This window comes from Canis lupus, chromosome 5, assembly GCF_048164855.1.
Source record: "Canis lupus baileyi chromosome 5, mCanLup2.hap1, whole genome shotgun sequence".
NCBI classification, from domain to species: Eukaryota; Metazoa; Chordata; class Mammalia; order Carnivora; family Canidae; genus Canis; species Canis lupus.
In genome coordinates, this window is record NC_132842.1 from 39,627,231 (window position 1) to 39,651,516 (window position 24,286).

General features: G+C 37.8%; 1 protein-coding gene and 1 long non-coding RNA gene across 5 annotated transcripts in view; one reads left to right on the top strand and one right to left on the bottom strand.

Moving 5' to 3' along the window:
- The window catches only part of KCTD16 (potassium channel tetramerization domain containing 16), a 259,493-nt gene that overhangs the window by 16,116 nt on the left and 219,091 nt on the right, over positions 1–24,286 (top strand). The window lies entirely within an intron of this gene.
- On the bottom strand, positions 259–23,757 carry LOC140633584 (uncharacterized). 2 transcript variants are annotated; one of them, XR_012031164.1, is made up of 3 exons: positions 23,549–23,717; positions 2,634–3,036; positions 259–273 (listed from the first exon to the last, which is right to left on the bottom strand). It is a non-coding gene; the product is annotated as an uncharacterized lncRNA (long non-coding RNA). The 2 variants fall into 2 exon arrangements; XR_012031163.1 differs by lacking the exon at positions 259–273 and having other exon boundaries at positions 2,884–3,036; positions 23,549–23,757.

A 24,286-nucleotide genomic window follows, 5' to 3' on the forward strand; every position in this document is an offset into this window, starting at 1 on the left:
GTGGTTGATAAACTGATGGTATCAGAACTATCTGGGTAAAAACCTTCATTCTGTCACTTCCCCAGAGGGCATCTTTGGGTGTCTTACCCTCTTTACACCTCAGAACACCCATGTGTAAAAGAGGAACAAGGAAGCCTCTCTTGGCAGTGTGGTGAGGATTAAGCCAGGGTCAAGCCATCTTATTAGCTTGTCTCATCATTAGCCAGGTATGTCACCTCGAGGCTCTTTTAGTTCAACTTACACATCGGCATGTTTTGGACCTAGAAGAAGAAACTGAGAGAATATGGAGCCATTAGAACTGATCCTGCCCACTCAAACAGCGAAAGTCCAGCGGCTGCCCACTGGTTTCACTCTGGATTATTACTATACACACTTCATTACCTCGGAGGAAGGAAAAACACAGCATATATCATCTGTTCTTCTAGTTCCTTCCATAATCTTGCCTCCCCTGTCCCTTCTGAAGACACTTGTCCACCCAGGGTACGCCATTACACTGGCTTTTTGACAGTTCTTTTTTCAGGCCAGTCTGTCGGCCACCTCAAGACTCTGCATTTGTATCACCTCCCCCAAAACACTCTTCCTTGCACTCCTTGCCTTTCTGAGTCCTTCAGGTAGGCTTGAACAGGTTTTCCTTGGAAAAGCTTTGGTTACCATCCTAGCTGAAGCAGAAGATGTCATCCTTATTCTTTATTCAGCACCGTGTTTCCAGCATAGCACTGTTCACACGTGTGATTATCTGCTTGACTTTCTCTCTCTCCCTCAGTTGACTGTAAGCTTTATGGTGGCAGGAGTGCTCTTGTATCCCTAGAGTCTAGTATAGTGTAGGCCATCAATAAGTTATTTTTTCTCTATTCACTTCACCCTGCCATGTAAAATTACAATAGTAGGATTCCCTCTCATAGTGAAGGCAACTGATTATACATATATATACACACACATATACACACACACATACATATAAATAAAACATATATAATCTCTGGCTAGTAGAGTAGAAATGGATGAAAGTGAAAAAGCAGAAGGCACCCAAGGTAAATCCTGAGAGATGGATAACAGATATAGACAAGAGTGGAAACTTGCTTTGACGAGTTACTTAGTCTCTCCAACACTCAGGTTCCCTAGCTGTGTAAGGAAATAATGGACTTAATTCACTGTCTCATAGGACACTGGGAGCTGGATAGTATGACATGTATAAAGAAATGATGTTGCTTGAATAGATGTGTGCTATGAAGGCAGATATTAGCTTGAGTGAACATCAGGAGGATGTCTTAAGAAGAGAGAGATTAAATCTGCTCATTTGGAAAGTTGTTAAGTCATTTAGAAGTGCATGCTCAAAATGCGCAAATGGGTTTTAATGGGACTACAGCACTAGCATTCTTATTGTATAAGGTTGAGTAGCACACAGTCAACATATGTGGGGTCTATTCTGATCTCCTCCACTTGCGTCATGATCACAGACGTATGGTGTGAAGGTACTGGCCAAATGGATAAACACAAATCCCTTTTTGAAGCCCCATAAACTGTAATGCTGGATGGGAGCTTGTAGTGTATCTTTCACACCAGGGAGAGTACCGACTGGATTTATAAAATCAGAGCACCCTGGGAGATGCAGGATCTCGTGATTCCATGCTTCAGTTTCCTCTCTTTGAATCTTGGGCTTTAAATGAAGTCCTAGGTAGAAGACAATATACAGAATCTTTTAAAGTGGCATCATTCTGATTTAAGTGGGAACTGGTTGTTAGACATTCTTCACCATTCCATTTCTCCTTTCTGTTTTTTTTCCTCTGGAGGCCTTTGGGGCAGTTCCAGGAAACCCAGAGCTCAGGATAGCTGGAAAACCCTAACCCAGACATTTGAAACAAATGGTGAATTTTCATCTTTTGAAAAAAATTTTTTTTAAATATTTTATTTATTTATTCATGAGAGACACACACAGAGAGAGAGAGAGAGAGAGAGAGAGAGAGAGAGAGAGAAAGAGAGGCAGAGAGGCAGAGACACAGGCAGAGAGAGAAGCAGGCTCCATGCAGGGAACCCGACAGGGGACTCGATCCCGGGACTCCAGGACCACGCCTCGGGCCAAAGGCAGGCACTAAAATGCTGAGCCATCCAGGGATGCCGAAAGATTTTCTTTTTACATTTTTGGTCAGGTTCTTAGCTGTGTGTTCTACTTCTTTTATTTTCATTTGACTTATGTTTCATTCTCAGGACAAGTATAAATGGAGGATGAATTGAAGAAAGGCAATTATTAGAAAAAATAAAGAGCAAAAATAAATTAATTTTGCCTTTATCTTTGGTATATTACGGAGAAAGAAAGGTAACTACTTTAATTAACTACTGTAAATTTTTGTGTAACAACGCAAGAGATGGGAGTCATTGTTATTAAAAGAAAGCCTGGAAAATAGTTTTTCCAACCAACTTCATATGTGCTCTACCTAGTACATTTGCAGTTGTTTTCTAAACTGTGATAAAGCCTACAGTTAGTATATTATTCTATCAGATCAATATAATGTATATTTTCTCCATTGACCTTAAAAGACTATGGTAAAATCTCTGGTTGAAATGGCGCTTTCTATCTTGACATGAAGAATTAATTGTAAACGGAAAACCTATTTTGAGGATGTTTGGAAATATACCTCATATCAGCCATATTCTTCTATATAAAAACAGCAGGAACACTTTTTATCATAGCTATATTTTCATATTGTTTATGGTCTGTGATTTGCCTTGGTAATTTGCTTCCTTTTATGGGAAAACAAGTTTTCTTCCAAACAACCAGATGTAATGTAATCAAATAATTGCTATCTTAATTTGCTGCTGAAGTCCTCCTGAAGAGAAAGAAAGAAAATACAGGTACATAGCGACCTGTATTTGAACTCTGTGATGTTACAATGATCATAGTTATCCTTTACTGAACTCCGTGTCAGGTTCACATCAAGTGTTTCTCATTCAATCCTCTTGAAAACTCTACAGTAAGAGACTGGGGCTCAGAGAAGTTCAACTTCCTCAAGGTCACTGTTGGTGGCTGCTGCAGAATTTCTGTAGAGGAAAACCAAGTAGTGTTAAGTTTGAGAGAAGTTCATTTGTTCATATCAAGAACAGGGGGAGGTAAGCTGATGGAGACCGAGGGTGGGTGATGAGGCTGTATTTTAACCTCTCCATCCCTCAGACCCAAGCTGCTGCTGTAGGATCTAATAACTCGGACAAGCAGAATTAAAAAACCCCAGTTGCCCCGACCCCAGTTCTCATACTCTTTACTGTCATGCCATACCACAGAAGTACCAGATGGCAGTGCTATCTTTTTTGAGCTGCCAAAAGCAGCTCTTCAAGGGAGCCACCTCCCAAGATTAAGTGAGGAGCCCACATACAGCCTCCAGGAGGGGGTGGGATGGCAGAAGGTGCTGGACAGGGATGATTTCCCATTCTTTTCCCCTTCAAATTTCAAGTCTTTCAGAGCACGATTTCCCCCGTGATACAGCTTTAAAAAAAATAAACCAGATTGGGCTGAAATCTGCGAATCTGTCCTCAGTTACCCACACAGAACTTCTGGGACACAATCTCTTCTCTCAGAGACTCCTACACAGCATTATTTTTAAGAACTCGATTTCCTAGGTACCACAAATACGAAGAAGCACAAGATTTCATAGTACAAAAAGATGTCAAAAACATTTGAAGTGGAATAGGAAGAATTTATCCTTGTCTTCCTAAATACCTAAGCAAAAAGAAAAAAAGAAAAAAGTATACATACAAATGTATAAAATCTTGAAAAGTGAAAAAACACAGAGGCATATTAGCAATTTCTGGTTCTAGAATCAGTAGCAAAAGTGGAATGAGTGAGGTAGTCATAAGCAAGATTAATCCAGATTCCCAGGCGGGCATTGTTGGTCCCCAGAGAAAAGGCACATTTAGACGTGAACTTATGACGAGAACTCAAAACACTATTTAAATCATAAAAAATACTGAAAACGAGCTCCTCTTTTAGCTCACCTAGTTTTTACTTTGGGAAGAGTTACTTAATATAATTGTCTTTAAGTATTTTATATTAATGATAGCTTTATACTACCTTAGTAGCCTGGCCATATACAGCAGCAAGGTTATAACCCCAAACATCGATTCTTGGTTTTAAAAGCCATTGACCTTCTTAGCCCTGTTCCCTTCTAAATCTTGATGAAAGTCCTAGAACCCTAGAAATAAAGAGGTATGAAACTCTTGGCTTTTCCCCATGTCTTAGGGTGTTTTTTTTTAAATTTTATTTATTTATTTACTTATGATAGACATAGAGAGAGAGAGAGAGGCAGAGACACAGGAGGAGGGAGAAGCAGGCTCCATGCCAGGAGCCCGACGTGGGACTCGATCCCAGGACTCCAGGATTGCGCCCTGGGCCAAAGGCAGGCGCCAAACCGCTGAGCCACCCAGGGATCCCCTTTAGGGTGTTTTATTTACTCCATGTAACTGTTTACTCTTTTCTAACATTAATTTTAAGTGCCACTGATTGAGTCCAAATCGCATAGCAAAGTGCTTTGTAGATATTATCATGTTCTCTCTTCAGAACAACTGTAGGGGGTGAGGATTATTTTTTCCATCTTACATAAGAGAAAACTGAGACCTAGGAAGAGCCTTACCCAGGTTCATAGCTAGTGAATAATAAAATTAAGATTTAGACCCTGGTCAAGTCCATCTGACTCTAAAGACTGAATGCTTTTTTAATTACTAAATTACCTTGGATAGTACAGAGCCTTCCTATAAAGTGAAATATTGAAATTAGTAATACAGAAAATAAGATCAAAAGAGGATTTTAAGAAAGATAGTACAAGAAACAGTATACTTGTATGCTGACAGGAAGGTTCTAGTTGTTAGGGAAAAAACAGACAATATAGGAGAGGAAGGAGAGAGAGTTGCCTTGGATAAGTAAGAAGGAATGGGATTGAGTGCATAGAGTTTACCCTCTGTTATGAATCTCATCAGTTCATCCAGAGTAATAGGGTGTACAAATATGTAATAGATACAGTAAATGTATACACATATATGTATAGATATGTATGAAAATGTAATATATATGTATATGAAATAGTAATAGAATATATGGGTATAAATATGGTTGGTATACTTTCATAGGAACTTACTGATGCTCCTTTGGGCCACTTCTATTTGTTCAGGAAAATAAGCAGCTTCAAGACTGAGGATGGGAAAGGAAGTATTTGAGGTTTGAAGATAATAAAAACAGTATAAAATAGTTAGCTAGGATGGTGAAGAGTGAATGAACTAGGGGGTTGTATTATTGACTGGGAGCATTAAGGACTCCCTTCAAGCAAGTGGCCATGAATTTAAAGTGAAACCATTTAGCATGGTTATACATTTTTCTCCAGCTGCATGGATGCATGTGGAGAGCAGGTCCAGATGTGATTTTAACCACTGGGTGTAAGGTTTTGCAAAGTGGGGGTAGATGAGTTGTATGCAAGAGAGTTATTAAAATAACTGATTATTGAATTTTAAGTTACTGAGATATTCAGTGGGGGCATGAAGGACAATGAAGAGGTACAGGATCAGTGGGTTGAAGTCTCTAGGGAGTCAAAGAGTTGTTGGAATCTAGTATTGGAGAAAATGAGCTAGAAAGTCAGGAGGAGATGGTGGGACTTGTGAAATTGGGCTTACAGAGGGTCAAGTAGTTGATAATGACACAGTGTGGGCCAGGACCATGAAAGTATGTGGCCAAGGGAGGGTGAAGATGTGATCATTGGAAGAGAGGTTGAGAGTATTCAAAGATCATTTGTTCTGGTATTGAAAGCACAAGATTAATGTTATTTCAATTTCATATCAACTCTATTGTCCTCATTGTAGAAAGAAAAACTGAGACTGGGTGTTGGTAATTAAGTCCAAGATCCCAATGCTGAGAGGCATCAGCCTTAGGACTTAAATCTAGTGTGTAAGACTCATCTCTCTTACCCACTGTACATGGTGGCTTATTTATGGAATGTTCTCTGCCTCTATGTCATAGCTAAAGGGGCTGAAAACTTGCAAATGTTTTGTGTCATTTGCCTACCAAACCTGTCATTCACCAATCTAGATTCATTAAGCACCTACCGAACACCAGTGTGCTACAGTGTGCCATGTTCAGGGCTACAAGAATGAAAGGTATTTATGAAGTTGCAGTTTATAATTCTCTTTGCCAATAAGAAAGTATTTTAATCATTATTTGAATATTTTATTGCCTTTATTAGATTATAAAAAATGAGTAGAGATTAGAACATGAAAGTGCTGATATTGGTGATAAGAAGCATGTATCTCATAAATTTAATATAATTGAGACAAAGGTGGAAATCTTTAGGTATTCTGAAGAGGAATCCTCTGAAAGGGGAAAATCTTTAGGTATTCTGCAAGTGAGTATCATTGGATTTAAGTCAGTTGAATGAGTTTTCAATTAGGAATGAAAAAAATCAAGCCAAAAAAAAGGTATATATGTGAGAACTGTATTTCAAAGACATTGTTTTTATTTCAGAATTTCTATCATGTAAGATGTAAATCTGTGATTTGATTTATGCAACAAGATCTTTATACTTGACTAAAGGGATATGTTTTATATGAATATGGGAAGTTTTTACAATATAGAATTGATATGAGTATTGGGGGGAAAATGGAAGATGAAGTATTTGATTCAGTGTGGAATGATCCGAGATGTCTTCCTTGAGGTGGCCTTTTTAAAAAGCACAGTCATAAAGAATGAGGAGCTTATTGGGAAGACAAGACAAGGAATAGCATTATAGGGAAAAGGACTAGCAGGTGTCAAGGCACAGAATTGAGATTGAACACGGCCTGTCTCCTGAACCTCATGGTTAGAACTTAAGGGCAGGGGGCAGCAGCAGCTCTCTGTCTAGAAAGCTAAGATAGAACAGATGGTGAAAGGCCTCACATGACATGGTAAGCTACTGTACTTTATCCTAGATCCTGGCGAGACTTGTAGGTACCAAAGAACCACAAAACATTTTATCAGTGTCTTCTTTCTGTTTGCATCATTAATTTAGTGTTAGCAAAAATCATATCTTGTTGTTTGATGCTTTCAGAACACTTTGTAATTATCTGACTATGATTTGGGGTACACTTTTTTGGACCATTGTCATACATTTCTTCCTTTAAGCTATTTGGCTTACTGAGTCTCTTCGTTCATGTATTTGATAAATATTTATTGAGTACCTACTCACTACCAGATATATTCTAAGTACTAAGGATTCAGGATGAATTCAATTTCTGCTTTCATAATACTTATATTTAGTGGGGATATAGATTGGTAGGGCAAATTCATATACAGATTATATGTCCTCCTAAATTGCTATTTCATGCTAATATAATTCCCTATCTATGACTCATTTTTCATTCTATGCTTTAATCTAGTTATAGTATCAATGATGTGTCTTCCTACAATGTCGGTTGGAGGAGGAGCCAAAGCAGTATAGGCTTAAATCACTCTCCATGAATACTGCTTATATAGGATGTGTATTAGTCTAAGCTATGAAGTCGAAAAGTCCCTCCCCATCCTCTGCTATACTTTGCTCTCTGGTGTCAAGAGTAGTCCAGAAATGGTAGCACCACACAAAGAAAGGACAAAGGTTTCCAATCATATCATTAATTCTTCATTAAGAAGAGGGAACTAGTCTTGATGGTTTGCCAAATGGTAGACTATTATTCCTTTGTAAATTCATATATATGGTCTAAAAGATCAGAATTTTTCTTAAATTCATGTTTGGAATTCCAAGTAATCTCCTTATAATATTCAAATAACAATAACAGTATTTTAGAATTGTTAAGGACAACAATAGTAATAAATAGCTAATACATTCTGAGCACTTACTGAATATATTCTATCCACTATCTGAACACTCAAAGTAATGGGCTCAGAGTGGTTAAGCAACTTTCCCAAGGTTGCACAACTAGTAAAAAGCAGAGCTGGGGTTCAGACCTGAGATACAGGTTTCTAGAACTTGGGCTCTAGATATGTGATCATGCTACCACATAGTCTTTTTCCTTCTGGAAAATAAACATCTTTTGGTGGAATCTAAAATAGATTCCTCTCTTAGGTCCAAGGTAGATTCTATCCCTAAAGGAGAGTCTAACATCTTTAGAGCAGTAGAAACCTAAAGTGAGCCATGTATATAGCTGAAAATTTTCTAGTGGAAAAAAAAAGTTAAAAGGAGTAAAATTAATTTGAGTAAGATATTGTATCTAATCCAATACATAAAACTACTATCCTTTCAATATATTTCTACATATTTTTCATTTTATGAAATGAAAATTTAAAATTTAAATTTAAATTTAAATGAGTTTTTAAAATTTAAAACAATTAAAACCAAATAAAATGTAAAAATCAAGCTTTTCAGTTACATGTGCCATAATTCAAATGCTCAGTAGCCACTGGTAGCTAATGGCTACTGTCTTGCAAAGTGAAACTTTAGAGGGTCCCCTTTTAAGGAGCTTCAAATTGTTCACGGACATCATTTACAGATTCATCAGTAGACTGTGAGGTTTTATAGTTACTTTTATCATTTTTTTGAGAGAGAGAGAGAGAGAGAGTGCGTGAGGAGAGCTCAGGGGTGGGTGGAGTGGAGAAGGTAGGGGCAGAGGAAGAGGGAGAGAATCCTAGGCTCCCCACTGAGTACAGAGCCCTACACGGAGATCCTTCTCAGAACCCTGAGATCATGAACCTGAGCCCAAATCAAGAGTTGGATGCTTAACCAACTGAGCCACTCAGGTGCCCCAGTAGTTACTTTTCAAATTCAAGATTAGAAACATGGAAGCTGTTTCAGGCAGAGCACTTGTTTTTCATTCATTGTAGAACTGTGTCTTCTAGATTTTGTTAAGTGCTTTGCAGGTACCTGCCTTATTTCCAGCATTAGTGAGCCTCCAGTCTCATAAAGGAAACCATATATAAACTGTTAAATAAAAGAATATGGCATCATTGTGAAAGTTTAAACAAAACAAAAAAATTTGTTCTTGTAGGCACAGGCAGAGGCAAAGGCTGTGTGATCGTTGCCATTTTCCATCCATCCCAGATGAAATTCTGATGCTATCATTTTAAATTCATTACTTTATTATGTTGAAATCTACATTGTGAGAGCTCCGATACCATCAAGGTCGACTGTTTCCATCTGAATTTTAAAACCTGCAGGGAGTCTAATCATCACAGCTTTCTTCCTGAGCTTGGGAAAGAGACAAGGAAGGAAGAAGAGATGTCTGAAGCTCGCATATCAGCCCTACTCAGAGGTCTTTTTTTCTTTTTCCATTCCATCCCTTTTTATTTTGTTTTCTTGCAAAAAATAAAGAGTTTAGTGATAATGACTTCAGGCGCTGTCCATCATAGTTCCGTCCCCAAAGGACTGTGCTATTACGTTATTTGTATGTTAAGTGAAATCCATTGTTACAGGCAGCTTTTTCTTGTTTTATACTTTTAGCTCTTCCATAAACAGGACAGATAATGAACATTAAAGAACCCAGCTTACCCAGGAAGATAAGGCAGAATTACCCAGGTGTTTGAATTGTGCTGGCCAGTTTTATCTGGTTGTGATAAATCCTCTCCTGTTCTGGCAGTCAGTGCTGGGAAGGGGAAAAGGAAGAATTACAACATACTAATGAGTGTACTTCCTAGTGAATCTCTACAGTATCTATCTGTTTTAGACCTAGGACACCATAGTATTTTTAGATAAAAGTCTCCAAGGTTTAAAACACAATTATAATATTTTCTGAGTAGGTAAAAAAAATTTAAAAATTAAAAAAAAAACCAGTAGGAGGAGATGATGTATTGTAAAGAACCTAACCTTCAATTATTGTATTTTGCTTTTGTCCAGAAGTATTTACATTACCCAGTCATGTGATGCCAAACAGGTATCATATCAGTGGCCAAGTTTTCAGTTATGGGAAGGAAATGAGTTATTTTTTCCTTTTGATGTGGCCATTGGATGTTCCAAATTCAAGTCAAGATGAATTCTTCAAACCTCCCTATTTGGTAGAGCCTCTGGCCATTGGTCTCTAAAACTGGTGCCCACCAGCCTCATTCCACAAGAGAAAGTTCAGATTTTAACTGTCTTATGAGAAGTGTAATATAGAAAAGATTCACACATTTTATTGACTTCTTTTTTTACTCCAGCCTGTGTTGGTTGAATCACTTATATTTACATGTATTTCTTCTCCATCTCAGGGATCACGAGTTGTTTGGGTGACATAAGAGGTGCTGAGCCAGTGGGGTAGTTTCTAAGCAACTTCACTCAATCCACAAAGACCAATGAATATAGTGGCTGTTTTAGTAGAGGATCCTAGACTTGGAATCAGGCTAGAGTTTCATGCCCCACTTGTGCTGCTTACCAGCTCTGTGAGCCAAGGCAAGCCACTGGGCAAACCGAGTCTGGTCTTCCCGCAAACAATGAGAACAAATCCACGTACCTCACCAGGTTGTTGAATGGCTCAAATAAGATGATGTGTATAGAACACTTAGCAAATTATAATGCACTATACTGAGAAGTTAATACATATATAAACCATACTCATTATGATCTCTTCCCTTTCCACAGACAACAATTATTATGATCAAAAATAAGAAACCAAGCTCTCCCTAAAGGGACCTCAGCCTTTTCTTCTCTCCTAATGAAAACAGAAATATATCACTGTCTCTTTGGATGAAAGCTAAAAGCTGTCCAATGAGCAATGAATAAATGATTGCCAGGAAATATATACACTAGCCTCACTAAAGCTGAGCTCAATTTCCAACACATGAGAGTATACAAGTACACCCAGCTGATGGAATTAAAATGTTCTCAGTTTATGCTTTCAGGGGGAATCATTTTGTATTGGTAATAAGCCTGATGTTATGCACAGAGCTTAGTCTACTGATTGGGTGTTTTCAACCTTTTAACAATGTATTCCTTTGGATTCCTGTAAGTCTCATGTTTCCCCATTCTTTGGAGGTTCTAGTGCCTCTCCCAGCGTATAGTTTCCCTGTCCATAGCTAAGAAAGGCAAAGCTAATGTCCTCAATCTCCTGATTAACACCAGGAGCTTCAGCAAATTAACTGAGCTCTTGATTTCCATAGTTTGTGTTTAACTAGAACAAGGGCTGTGTAATACATCTGATTTGGTCAAACCCCTCACTCTAACTAACCACTTATTTCTTTCTGAACTTGTAAATACAAGTTAACCTAAACTCTTGGTGATTCACTTTCCTCATCTATAAAATGGGAATGATGACAGTAACTACTTTATGGAGTTGCTGAGAAGGCTAAATGAAATTATGAATATAAAGTGCTTAGTGAAGTGCCTGGCTCATGGGTAAGCCATCAATGAATATTAGGGTTTTTAAAAATATTTAATTTATTTATTCATGAGAGACAGAGAGAGAGAAAGACAGAGAGGCAGAGACAGGCAGAGAGAGAAGCAGGCTCCATGCAGGGAGTCCAATGTGGGATTCGATCCTGGGACTCCAGGATCACGCCCTGGGCTGAAGGCGGTGCTAAACCGCTGAGCCACTGGGGCTGCTCAAATATTAGTTTTTTATATTGCTATTATTATTATTATTAAAATGCAAGATTTTCTTTTAGCTTTTTAGATAGAAAATTATACTATAATATTACCTATTATTAAACTTCAGACAGGTATTTTTAAATTCACTATTGAAAATTTATGTCTGTGGGAATGAGCCTCATGCCCTTTCGAAACATTTTAATGTCTGATTCTTATCGTAAAAGACACAAAACGCACCGAAAGAATTGAAGTAACTTCAGAGTATGAACATCTTCCTTCTTTCTCTGTATCTCAAACTCTTATCAGTGCTGTGTACTTTACCCAGTACTTACTGACTGTGATAATTTTTATACCAAAAGGTCATTGTCAATGTCTGGAGTGTAGAACAAGAAAAATAGTATAGATCTTGGCAATGACTCTATTATAGCATTGACATCATTAAACAACAAAACAGTTACGTAGGCCCCCCGCATGCCAGGCACTGTTAGATGCTGGAGATAGTAAAACCTGTCTTTGCCCTTGAGGTGCTAATATTCTAGTGGAGACACAAACATGAATATAAGTCATCAGATAATTAGTTAAGTACTGGATCTAGGAACAAATAAAATGCAGAGGGAGAAATGAATTCTGTCTTTTGGATGAAGTCAGGGAGAGCTCTGAAGAAGAGGCAGCATTTGAGTTGGGTCTTTGAAGGTGAGCAGGAGTTGGGCTGGTGGTGGGGGAGGACAGAATGAGGGAGGGCCATTCAGGTGGAAGGAACAGCAGGTGCAAACAGGATGTGCATGGATCTTTGAAGGGATGGTTCCAGTGAGTTTTATGGAACTGGTGGTTAGTCTGATATGTCTAGGATCAAGTATGATAGACATTGTGCTATTAATTATGCTTACTTAAAAGTTATGGATATAACTCTTCCATAGTGATGTAGAGATAATACAAAATATGAATAACTCATATTTTGTGAAATAGAGCTAAGGATTATGAAAGACACTATCTTAGAGAAACTTGCTTCTAGTATAGTAAGATAGGTGGAGAAATTTAGCAAAGGCAACAATGTGAGTAGCTTGAAAAACATATGATGTTATTTAGTAAGAAGAGAAAGATCTGTGTAAATGCCTTTAGCTACAGGGACTCTGGGGGAGGCATCATGGGATAAGCATTGGTCTGGGGGGAAAGATTTGTTCTGCTACCAGCTGGGAGGTGACCTGGAAAAGTTGCTTAACCCTGTGGGATTCAGTTTTCTCATTCATAAAGTAAAGGCTTTGGATAAGATGATTTTAAAAGTCTCAAAATTTAAGGATCTCTTGTGTTGGCAATAACTATCTCAGTACTGGACTACGTTTTAATGGCTTGCCTGCTCCCCACTGAAAAACACCCCATGACTAATCTATGACACTAGGTCATGTGGTTAGGTATGAGTGACTTGCCCTAGATGGACAGGTATATTATTAAATCTCTGCTTTGATTCTCTACCTTCCTGGTTCTTTCTGTTTGGTGCTAGGTTCTTGGGTATTCTGAGCCCCAACTCAGAATGTTTCTCCCATCTTGAAAGTTCGGCTGCTTGTAGTTCTGCCAATTACATGCCTCTATTTGGTTTTAATCAGGGTGAACATAAAGCACTAAAATAATTTCCGTCCAAGTTGGTTTGGCTCTGGTTTCTCATCCTATTAAAGAATGGTCACTATTTAGATCACACGCCATGAAGCTGCTGTCCTTGCTATCATAATTGTGATTTGGCAGATTGATACAGTATTAAATTCCAGTTGAGCAGATGGTGCCAGGATTTAAACTTATGCTTATCAGATACAGATGGTCCAAACAGTGAACTTATCCGTTGGTTATTTTTATTTAGAGCAGGTTAAATATAAATTACTATGCATCTTTTTTCTTTTGTGACTTTTGTTTTTCTAGTAATTACAGGTGATTTATTCTTTATCCTTTTGTGGACAAGGTCTTTGGTTTTAACTAATACATATTAACTTCCATTATCTACCCAACTGTTTTCAGTTTTTCTGGAACAAGAGAAAAAACAGTCCACACTGTTAATTAGTCTGGAAGAAAAGGCTCTTTGGTTGTCAAGAGTTCCCCACCCTTTGCCACCCCCAGGAAAAGTTGTCAGTAGCACAAGAGAACTTAGCACACAGGATCTAGAAGGCCCCATGCCATGCTCACTTTAGAGATGAGAAAATAAAATAGAGCATCAAAGAAACTGAGTGATTTATCCAAGGTCACACTGAAGTGTTTGTAAAAGTCAAGGCCAGAACTATGTCTTCGAATTCCTGTTTGGTACTCTTTTCAGACATCACACAGCCTCCTGGAACCACTCTGGTTGCTTAGCATCAGATACTGTTACTAGTGACTGGCATTTTTCCCACATGGGGAAGTTGATGCCATCACTATGGAGAAGACACTCTCTGCCAACTTTCTGAAAAACCACAAGTTCTGCAAATGTTTCATGGTTCTGATTCTGAAGGTAGAGCTTGTACAACCAAATGGCTATGAATTGAAAGAAGGAGATGTTGCGAGGAAGGAGGTTGGAGCAATAATATTGATGCAGAATGTAGGATAGGAAGCCAAGTAAGACTTAGGCTGCTGTAGCTGAAAAAGGCTCAGGAAGGTGAATGTATCACATGGATTTCTATTGTCTTCTTGAAGATTTTCAGGGGCTGACTTTCCAATCCCTTAGGAATCTATTTCAACATTTCACCATTCTAGGAGTCAATGAGCTCCTCTTACTTTCATTTAGAAGCATTAATTCCCTCTAGTTTGGTAACATCAAGGCAAAAGTTATCATTTCTATCCTTTTCTTTGGAAAAAGTAAGAGTTGCCTAGGGAGTGTGACAAAGTCAGGATTAAAACTTATTTAGATAAAACAAGCTTTAGCTGAGAGTGTGATAGTAACCAGACTTCATTTCATGCTTTTCCAATGATCACTTAATCTTACTGGCTTCTCTCCTTCCCCAAGAGTGGACTGTGTTATCTCCCAACAGTCAGTCTCACTGTTGGGAAGAATTGGGTTATAAGATGTGAAGACCTGCAAAAGTGAAGATGTCATTTGCATTCATCCAAAACAATTAATTTGAGCTCTTTTGGTGCATCCTTTAACACCATTTTTTTAGTTGTCTCCATTCATATATTCCACAAGTGCTTTATTGAGTTTCTTCTTAGAGCTGGGTACTAGGGGTACAGCTGGGGCAAGACAGATACTTGCCTACAAAAAGCTTGTAGTCCAGGGGCGGACTCAGATGATGAAGTAGATGATTGCAGTCCTTCAAGATGAGTACAACACTCTGACAGAAGCAGGCATGTGAGCTGAGGGAGCACACAGTGTATGGGAGTGGGAGCCTATGGGAGACACTCAATAAATGCTCAATGAATGAGACAAGTGACTTAAAATTGCAACTTCCTAATTGTGTGATTTTTGGCAAGCCTGGGCCTCAGTTGTCTCATCTGCAAATTGGGGATAATAATATTTTCTAGACAGTCTCTCAGAGTTTTTATGAGAATCAATTAAAACAAAAATCTTAAAAGCACTTAAGAAACTATAATGCTGTATAAGGGAATTGTTAAAAATGATGTTTCTCTTCCTGCTGTTGTCTGTGGTCATGGTATCTGAATGTAGAAGTTATTAAGAATTTTGGGTAAATTTCCTGGGAGAATGGATTTCAGCCAAAGAAATGTGTCTACGGAAATCCCTGAGAGACTTTATTTGAAAGTACCTTCTTTACAAGAGAAAAACACATGACATAAACCCCAGAGACAGCAGTGAAGAATCTAATTTAGTTTGCATTTGGAGTGAAGAAGATTCTGAAAGACTTTTTATTTCTTTTTTAAAGGGCTTTTGAGGATATGTTTACCTTTTCAACTCCTGTTTTGACAGGCCTCTAAACTCCCAGTGATTAAATCTATGGTGGTACAAGATTCCCCTAGAAACATTTAAAAATAGCATGATTATAAACCTTGCCTTTTTGAATACTTACTATGTATTCAGCATTGATGCCAAGGAAAATATAAGAAGGTAGTCTTTACCATCAAGGATCATATATTCAAATTGATGGACTAGGGCCACCACACATAAGTTGATAATGATAACTACAAAGTGTATATATCATAAGTAAAATGGGTTAGAGAACTTATCATAGGTTTATGAAGATATTGAGGTTCCACCGGCACTTGGGGGATGGACAAGATTCCCATAAAGCTGAAGGGAATGAGGGAATTACAATTTTTAGTGTCAGTTTCTGTGCTAATATTAATGGCTCCCATTTATTAAATGCTTTTCATGTGCCAGACGTGTGCTAAGAGCTTAATATGTATGACTCCATTTTATCCTCATCACAAACCTATAAGTTGGTACTATTTGCATCCCTACTTTACATATAAGAAAACTGAGTTTCAGAGGACTAAGTAATTTGTCATTAGAGACAGTGCTAATAAGTGGTCAAGTCAGGTCTTAAATTAAGCTACATTTTATCCTAAAGTTTGTGTTATTAACCACTGTATTATGTCACCTTCTGACCTTGTGTGGATTGGAAAGGTTTCAAATGAATGACTCACATCCACTGAGGAATTTGTCAGCATTTTTCAAACTTCACAAATATCTCTTTAAATGAGAACCTTCCTTCTGTCCTTCCATTCCTCCCTCTACCCTTCCTCCCTTCCTTCTTCCTTCTCCCTTCTTTCTTTTCCCCCTCTTCTTCCTCCTTCTCTTCCTTCTTTCTTTATCACAATCTATGGTGGCTTTTATTTTCTCTTTGCCTTTTTAATAGTTAATTTTTACATTCTGAGATAATTTACACCTAATAAAATAGTTAAAAAATGCAAAGTCTCAGTACCCTTCACTCAGCCTTTCTTTATGCAAATATTTTGCATGATCAGAGAACACGTATGAAAACTATGCCATTAATCTCTGTACAATAGTTAGCTGTTGTACAGGACTTAGTAGGAATTCACCAATTTTCCTCTGCCGTCCTTCTTCTGTTCTAAGACCCAGTCTGGGTTGCAACAGTGCATTTAGTCACCTTGTTTCTATAGTCTCCAACAGTCTGTGATAGTGCCTTCGGATGTCCTTGTCTTTTGGAAACTTGACACTTTTTTTTTTTTTAATTAGAGGAAGGGAGTCTTAAACACATTGACCACGGAGCCCAACCCAGGCTTGATCTGACCCTGAGATCCTGACCCGAGCCCAAATCAAGAGTCAGAAACTTAACCCACTGAGCTATTAAAGAGCACCCCCCTGGAACCTTGTTACTTTTGAAGATTGCTAGCCAGTTCTTTTCTTTCTTTTTTTCTTTTTTTAAAGATTTTATTTATTCATTTGAGAGAGAGCATGAGCAGGGGAAGGGGCAAAGAGAGAGGGAAAAGCAGGCTCCCCAATGAGCAGGAAGCCCAACTAAGAGCTCCATCCTAGCACTCCAGGATCATGACCCGAACCCAAGGCAGACATTTAACCAATGGAGAGCCACCCACGTGCTGCTCAGTTATTTCTTCCTAATGTGTCTCTGTGTGTCTGATGTTTTCTTATGATTAGATTGGAATTATGCATTATTGGAAAGGAAACCAGAGAGGTGATAGGTCCTTCTTAGAGCCTCATGTCAAGGGGTCCTTGATGACAATATATGGTTTTAATGTCCCTCAGTGCTGCTAGATTGTTTAGGCCAGGGAGGAGATAGAAGAGGAAATGCATCTCTGAAAAGAACAGAATTGAGTTGAGGTACAGGTATTGGACATGGGTAGTGGTGAGCTCTGCTCCTCTCCTTCACCATCTACACTCTGAAGTTGCTACAGTGTAGAAGAGGACAGATTTCTCTGGCAAGTCATGCATGGTGCCTGAGGTCCTCTTAACTCTGAAATTCACTCTAAAGGGTCTAAGTAGTTGTCTGAACTTGATTTTCTGCCTTGATAGCCTGGGGGTAGTGATAGTGGAGAGAAGGGCACTAAATGAGTAAAAAGCTTTCCAAATAACGCAGTTTCTCCCTGACCTTACTCCTGTTCTCAAAACATTTTCAGGAGCATTAAAGGATGGGGTTGAAAACCGGGCCATACAACTTTCATTGTGGTTGAGGTGGAAAGATTATATTAAAGGCACTCATGTCCAGGAATAACAGGATATTACAGTGGAAGCACTCTTTTCACAAGAACCTTTGAATTTTACACACAAAGTAGATAGGAAATTGCAATCAGATCAATTAAAGGCACACCACTTTTTACACTAATCCTTTCCTTAATCACTGACTTTGGTGGATGTTTTAATTTTATTCAAGGAGGCAAGTAAGGCTTCTGTGTGAATAATAATGGAAAGGATTGTGCGTATAAAGACTTTACCACTAGTGCTCCCTTGGTGAATACAGTGATTTTCTGGTTACCTGATCTGAAATGAATTGTAAGTCAGTGGCATAAGAAAGCACAATACAATAATTCAGGGCACCATGTTTTGCCTACGAAGCATAAATATTTGAACATTTGCATTACCATTTCTGAATGAGTGGATTAAGTAGCTATGAAATATTAACTCGTGTTCTTTCAGGTATGATTGAAATATTACATTCAGTATTTACCCCCCACAAAAACCCCCCACAAATCCCTGTGTTCTATGAAACGTGAAAAGAATCTCATTTCACTGTCCTGCTTCATTTAACTGGTGCCTCTTCTATGATATGATATGGCAACCATGTTGCAGTTGAGAATTTAAAATTTTCACTGTGCTCTTGGGAGGAACAGTATACAACTGGACCCCACCTTTCCCACTTTCTCTAAAGGTTGTTTGTTAAGTTGAAATTTATTAATTCAGAAGAAGAGCTGGCAATCTAAAGAGGTTTTTTTTTTAAAGAGACCACATTTTTAAAATGTGTTTTATGTTTTATTAGCTTGCTATTTTAAGTATTTTTTTTTTTAAGATTTTATTTATTTGAAAGAGAGAGAAAGAGAGAATGCACAAGCAGGGGGAGCAGCAGGCAAAAGGAGAAGCAGGCTTCCTACTGAGCCGGGAACCTGATGTAGGGCTCAAGCCCAGGACCCTGGGATCATGACCTGAGCTGAAGGCAGACACTTAACCAATCCAGTCACCTCTATTGTAAGTATTAAAAGATATTAAAGCAAGATGCATTGCTTGGACTTCTAAGATCAGGAACTCTTTACTTATCTAGGGACCATGTACCAACATTCTAGTTTAACAGACAGGAGTCATGTTAGTCTTGTTTATAAAATAATACAGTTTTAGCAGGTGACTTTTCATAGAAAATGATAAGCATTTCACCATAATGCCGTATTAGCATCATCATCATTATTAGACAAGTAATATAAACCATAGATAATTACTTTTCCCGTAAGGTAATGCATTTGTCACTTTCCCATCTAATGTTCTGCTTGTCACAAATTTTAATTCTACATGTATGTTAAAACTCATCAGACATTATAACTATTTATACAGTCCACATTTATTAATGAACCAATATTGATACATTATTATTTACTAAAGTTCACAATTTATTAAGATTCCCTTACTTTTTATCTAATGTCCTTATCCTCTTCTAGGATTCCAGATTACATTTGCTTATCTAATTTCCTTAGCCTCCTCCTGGCTGATGTTTTTCTCATGACTAGGTTAGGGCTGTGGACTTTTGGGAGGAAGTCCACAGAGGTAAGCAGCCATTTTTGTCATGCCATATCAAGAGTATGCACTATCACTATGACTTATCACTCTGATCTCGACCTTGATCATTTGGCTAATGTCGTTAACAGGTTTCTCCACTATAAAGTTATGCTTTTGCCCCCCTTTCCATACTGTATTCTTTGAAAAGAAGTCACTATGCATAGCTCCCACTTAAGGAGTAAAGAGGTTTGCTCCCCCTCAAGGGAAGAATATTTATATAAATTATTTGGAATTCTTCTGCAAGGGAGATTTGTCTCTTCTTTCCAATTTATTTCTTTATTCAATTATTTATTTATGTTGTGGACATTTATTTTATACTTGGAGTTATAATGTAACTTTACATTATATATTATTTAGTTTGTTACTCAATTTCTCCCAGCTTTGGCCTTTGGGAACTCTTCTATTTTGTGTTCCTGTGACATAGCACATCCTCTGGGGTTTTTTTTTTTTTTTTGTATATTTGTGTGTGTATGTGTGTGAGAGAGAGAGAGCACTTCATTATTTTTCGGTACTACAAATTCCTCCCAGGCTTATTTTGAATATTTCCTATTCTAGTCCCAGGACCAACCATTTCTATGAAGAGGCCTGGTTTCTTGTATTGGATAATGGTATTAGAAATCAAGATCTGGGTGCTCAGTGTGTTTATTGCTACTAGGGTGACATTGCTTCTAGTCTCTGTCACCTGACAGGGCAAGAACGTATTATATGTGTATACTAACTATGTATGTATACATACCTATAAATGTTATACGGTATATGTGTAAATATTACAGAGATCATGTAACTATCTGTAACTATATTAAGCTAAATATGAGTTCAATTTGATGGCTATAATTCTCTGATCATTACTACGTGGATCATTCTAGCTCCTCTCGCTTACTGTAAACTCCCTCTCCATCAGTGAGAAAAACTGCTATCTGCTGTCCACTTACTTAACTGTTCAGTTCTGGTATGTATGTGGAGTAAGTTCAGAGTTGTTAACTTGTGCCCTATGGGACACAACTTTACCAACTAGAAAACAGTGCTTATGTGCAATTTCCTTAACTTTTGATCTTACCAACTAGAAAACAGTGCTTATGTGCAATTTCCTTAACTTTTGATCTTACAAATATCCCATTCATTTCCAGAGTTACTTAGGTCGGCACTTTTTCCTTCCACCCTTTTCAGTGAGGTTATTTATTTTTTTTAATGCAGTATGATCATATTGTTTTATTCTGGATATTTTCTTCTGACCTATGCTCACTAACTCTTCAGCTAGGTTCACTGACTATTAAAAACCTTCTTTGGGTTCTTAATTTTGATTATCATATTTTTCGGTTATGTTTTTCTACCTGATTCTTTTAGGTAGTTTCCAGTTCCCTATCAAAATTCTCAATTATGTGTATCATCCTTTGGACGTATTAAACATAGTCTCTATCTCATGACACTATTATTTGGATCCCATATGAGTTTGTTAATATTGTCTGCTTTCCCCTCTTGGTTTGTGATCCTTTTCTCTTATTTCTTCTCGGTCGTTGTTGGTTTTTATTGAATTTCAGACATTGTATTTGAAAAAAAATATCAGGGTAAATATCAGAGTTCTAAGATAGTATTCCTCCAGAGAGGATTTATTTTTGCTTCTAGCAGAAGGCTAGAGCCAACAGAAGTCCTGGGTTACCTTAACTCAAAATCAAGTATTGAGATGATTTGAATCAGGGCTTCTACCATTGTGAAGATTGATGTATTTATGGTATATGGGTCTTTAAGATGCCCAAAGGAAAGTATGAAGAGTTTCCAGGGCTCTTAATCCCTAGCGGACTTAGGACGCCAATTTTTGTCTTTCTAACTCAGCAGTGTCAAAATCTGTACTGAGTTACTTAGTCATCTCTTTTGGGATTGATTGGTGTCCAATGATGCCTGTAAAAGATGTTTTTGGGTCCAATGGTCCATAAAACCCTTGAATGTGGAGTACTGAGTTGTACTTAAATACAGTTCCTACCAATTTTTATTTTAGTTATGAGACTAAGAGTATTCACAGGAAACATTGAGAGCCAATTGGGTAATGGAATGCTAAATTGCATTGTACAGGCAAATCAAAACTAGCAGAATCTATGTTAAGTTGGTTGCTTATACAATAAAAGGAATAAGCACAGAACAGATACATAAAGGAGAACTGGTAGCAGTTGCTGTCTTAGCCATGGAATAACCTGATAGACTTCTTTTCTACCTTTTTTTTTTTTTTTTTTTTTTTTTTTTAGATTTCCTTTTTGAGAAAGAGAGAGAGAGCAGGAGTGGTGGGGATGGGCAGAGGGATAAAGAAAATCTCAAGCAGACTCTTCATTGAGCATGGTGCTTGACATGGGGCTCAATTTTATGACCCTGAGAATGTGACTTGAGCCGAAATCAAGACTTAGATGCTTAACTGATTGAGCCACCTAGTTGCCCCCCTTTTCTACTTTTATACTTCCCTATCAGGTATACTCTCTGGCCAGACAGATAACATGACCCAATCTATCTCAACTTTACCAAAATAAAGCCTTAACTAAGTTAAATCTGTGTTGGGTTTAAGAAGAAATACCTCTATTTTTAGATATCTTTCCCAATGTGTCTTCAGCAGTGGACCCAATTTCCAGTTCCTCACCTTGCTTTTTTCAGGTTGGCCAGGAGTTTTGGTGGTATGATTAGAATTCTAACTTTGTGTCTTTGGGGAATTTTGAGCTTCATATTCTTTATCAGTAACTCAAATGTTGTAGTTGATGTGAAACTCCTTAAAAGTGAAAATCATGTGTGAATTATGCATTATTAATATTGCTTTGGCCTGCCATCAGATTGTGGACTATGGAGATAATAAGATTAGAAAGCTCTGGATATGGGAAGACTATAATGATGATTCTTTTAAGAAAGAGACTGAGACCTTCAAAAATCTGAATTATAGTTTTTTTTAATTCATTTTAATGTTTATTCATCCATTTACTTATTTAATAAGTGATTACTGAGTCGCAGTCCTGGCACTGTGCTGAATGCTGGGGATTACAGAGCAAATATGCACCCGTATTTGCACACAGTCTACTGAGGGGGTTAGAAAATAAAGAATCACACTAAAATAAATGTGAAGTCATACTGTAATGGATACCTTGAAGGAAAGGACTGTTACTTTAAGAGCATATTTGAGGGATAGAGGGTTTGACCTGGACAGAGAGATCTGGGAAAACATCCTCAAGCAAGTGATGTTGCTCTGAGACTTATAGAGTTGGCAAGATATATGGAGGAAATAAGAATATTCTGGGTCAAAGAACTACCATTTGCAAAAGCCCTGAGGTGAGAGGAACACTGACATGTTCAAAGACATTAAAGAAATTCAGAATGTCTGGAAGACAGATGCAATGAGGAGGTGGGACATCAGGTAGGGTTGAGAGACATTCAGGGTCTAGACCCTGCAGAGCTTTGTGACCATGGTAAGTATTTTGCTATTCATTGCAAGGACATTGGGGGAGCCATTGAAGTGTACCAGGAATGGAATTATGAGGATGCTGTATTCCAGAGATCAGGTGATATGTGGGCAAAGAAATGGTCTCTAACAGGCTTCCTATCAGCTGGTTGAGTCCTCCATTTTCTACCATTATGTTCACAGAGAAGAGTAATTTAATGTGAACTTTTCAATACAAAGCAGAATCTGTAAGTTTATGCCCAGGAGTGCATTATCAAAAAGGCACTGACTATAATTCCAGGTAGCATTAAAAAATCATCAGACTACTTCCATTTGCTCAATGAATAAATGGTAGCTATTTTGTCGAAGTCATTAGGGTGAAAACAGGCTAAATTTGGCATTGAGTTACATCCACTAAACATTTAAAGAGCAAAATATTGAGAACATTCAAACAATTGGATTCTTTCTTCAAAATGTTTACAATATAATGGAATGAAATGGATAGTATGGAACTTTGATGGTGTTTGATTTTCTAATTAAATTTTAAATATTTGGTTTGTGTTAACTTAGGAGGAATTAGATGTAGGGTATTATCTATTCTATTTCCTTATCCTGTTAAGTAAAATAAATCAAATCACTACATGATAATTGAACATTGGTTAGGTAACATCATTGTGCCCTAGCCCCAACTAATTTTCTTTTTCTTTTCCTACTCATCTCCCTTTTTCAATCCCTTTGATTTCTGCATTATTGCCCCAACCTCATATCATTTATTTATTGAGACTCCCCTGGCCATGGGGAAGGTATATTAGTTACAGCGTGAACTCTGGAGTTACATTCATCTGTCTCTCAGCAACGCCAGATGTCCACAATGTGATGCTGAGCAAATCATTGAACTTTCTACTGTGTGGTTTTCTTTTATTTAAAATTTGAAATAATGCTGACTATCTAACTGGGATCCTATGAGAATTAAATTAGATAATTATGTAAAATACATACCATAGTCTTTGTGAGTTTCCAAAGGTGCCTGCAAAAATTTCTCCCATCCCCTATGTCCTTTTACAATGTGATCAGCTACTCTGACATCAAGAGGTGGGGTTCATGTCCTCTCTGTGGCTTGTGCTTGCTTTGACCACAGAATATGGTGGAAATGATGCTTTGTGACTTCTGGGGATAGGTCATGAAAGGCACTGCAGCTTCTGCCTTGTATCCTGGGATACTCCCTTTTGGAACACTGAGTTACCATAGAAAAAGGCTGGTTACCCTGGGGAAGCCCAGGTCATGGATAGGCCATAGGTAGGTACCTGGTCAAAAGCTCTAGTTGTGGTCCCAGGCAACAGCCTGCATTGACTGCCAGTTGTGTGAATAAAGACACCCTCACTTGATTTCAGTTCCCAGCAATCATGTCTTCCTAGCTGTGGCTCTAGCCATCATGAAGCACAGAAAAACTTTTCACAGTGTGTCATTTGAATTGACTTGTGGAATCTATGAATATGATAAATGGTTGTTTTAAGCTGATTGTGGGATAGTTATTAGTGATAACTGCAACAGTTTTCAATAAATTCTAGCCATTATTACCATGATTCTGGTTAGTATTATTATTATCTCCTTCACAGGATAACTTATATTTAGTATATTACCAGGAAACCAATAAAAACAAACCAGTCTTACTGATCATGAACATACATAACATCTAGAAGATGTAAAACATGTCTTTATTCACTTACCAAGTCAGTG